Below are 2,112 nucleotides of genomic sequence, written 5' to 3'. Positions count from 1 at the left end.
ATCCCGACCAAATTCACATAGAAATATCAGTTAAAATCGTAGATCTGTTATTCTCATTGAAAGCAGGTTCTAAGAAGCGTCAGATCTGTTCTATGTGTGTTATTTCTATGTTTCCCGTTCTTAATTTTAGTTTTTGCATCTATTTACTTGTGGTTTTTGTTCATTCGGCTTCAAAACAGCTGAAAATACAATATTTTTGGGGGTTTATGGGAAAATATATTTCACAGCGGTTTAGATGGTACAACGATTCTCTACACTGCACTTTGCTTGTTTTGTCACATAAACTGAAATTAGGGCGCAAACTATTAGTATTTTCTCAACCAGGAAATGGCGGAGCGATTTCTGCATAGTGCATCTGTAAACACATAAACACACATTTTGATTATTTTCACACTGTAATAGTCAGGTTTAAAAAAAAAAAAAAAAAACTTTTCTAATCAGACATTAAAGTTAAACAGAAATTAAATTACTTTGTTATTCTTACCACGTGGTATTAATCATCATTAATCATTGTAGGAATGTAGTAAGCAGCCTGTTAAGTATTCATTAAAGGAAAAGCAGCACTCCAGATCAGATTGGCCTGACTCCAGATCAGATTGGCCTGACTCCAGATCAGATTGGCCTGACTCCAGATCAGATTGGCCTGACTCCAGATCAGCCTGACCCCAGATCAGATTGGCCTGACTCCCGATCAGATTGGCCTGACTCCAGATCAGATTGGCCTGACTCCAGATCAGATTGGCCTGACTCCAGATCAGATTGGCCTGACTCCAGATCAGATTGGCCAAGGTCACACAGCATGACTAGAGATGCCTGGAGAAGTTACACATGTGGATCTGAAAACAGAATAACCGTCTGCTTGTTCTGCTTCAACGGAGATACTTTCACGATTTAATTAACAGTAAATGACTTGAAAGAATGGCAGACTATATGGCTTTTAACGTGGACTGTTTCACACACAGCGACATCATCAGAACAATAGCAATTCTTTCAACAAGACTTACATTCAATTGGTTGTTAACTATTTTTATATGAAAGCTGAACGTTCCCGGTAGTTTATACTTAAATTCTATTAGTGCCCTGGTTCTTTGCCACTAGTTCCATCCAGCCATGGCAATAGCAATCAACCAAGATCATATAACAGAAACAAACAGGGACTGCGTTCCAAAAGGCACCCTATTCCCTACGTAGTGCACTACTTGGCTTGGGTATAAAGTAGTGCACTATGTTGCCGTTTGGGAAGCAGACAGGGATTTTCCCCATGAATGTAAATGGCATCTTTCTTTTGATGGGTAGCTGACTATATAGACTAAGGATAGATTCGTTTGGACTGAAGGAAAGAGGGAGGGAGAGAGAGAATAAGAAGAGGTGGAGGTGGAGGGGGAGAAGGAGAAACAGATAGATGGAGCAGGTAGAGAGGGAGAAGGAGAGACAGATAGAGCAGGAAGAGAGGGAGAAGGAGAGACAGATAGAGCAGGAAGAGAGGGAGAAGGAGAGACAGATAGAGCAGGAAGAGAGGGAGCGCCAGACAGATGGAGCAGGAAGAGAGGGAGAGAGAAGATAGACAGAGACATAGCAGAGAGAGAGAGAGAGAGGAGAAGAGAGAGAGAGAGAGAGGAGAGAGAGGAGAGAGAGAGAGAGAGAAGAGAAGAGAGAGAGAGAGAGAGGAGAGAGAGAGAAGAGAGAGAGAGAGAGAGAGAGAAGAGAGGAGAGGGAGAGTGGGGTGGAGAGGGGAGAGGGGAGAGGGGAAAGAGAAAGGGAGAAACAGAAACAGAGAAAAGGGGAACGAACACCTATTTTTATGAGATTTGAATGATACACTGAAACAATTGGCAGATTTCAAAGACCTTGCATTGGTAACCAAGTGATTATGGTATACATTACCACTAGTGATCTCCTGAGGTTTCCCTGAGGACTGATCAGCGTCTGGTAAGACACAGGTCTTGCAGGACTGACACTCAGGACAACACTTCCCTGGTAGGTGGACCAGCTCTGAACCCTGTTAGAAGAGACCACGTGAGTGTTTGTGCTCCCTTGTCTGTCTCTCCTCTCTGCCTGCTCATCTGTCCTGTCTCTCCCTTTCTGCCTGCTCCATCTGTCTGTCTCTCCTTT

The sequence above is a fragment of the Salvelinus sp. IW2-2015 genome, unplaced genomic scaffold, assembly GCF_002910315.2.
Source record: "Salvelinus sp. IW2-2015 unplaced genomic scaffold, ASM291031v2 Un_scaffold3994, whole genome shotgun sequence".
Lineage (NCBI taxonomy): Eukaryota > Metazoa > Chordata > Actinopteri > Salmoniformes > Salmonidae > Salvelinus > Salvelinus sp. IW2-2015.
Note: the sequence above shows the minus strand (reverse complement) of the source record.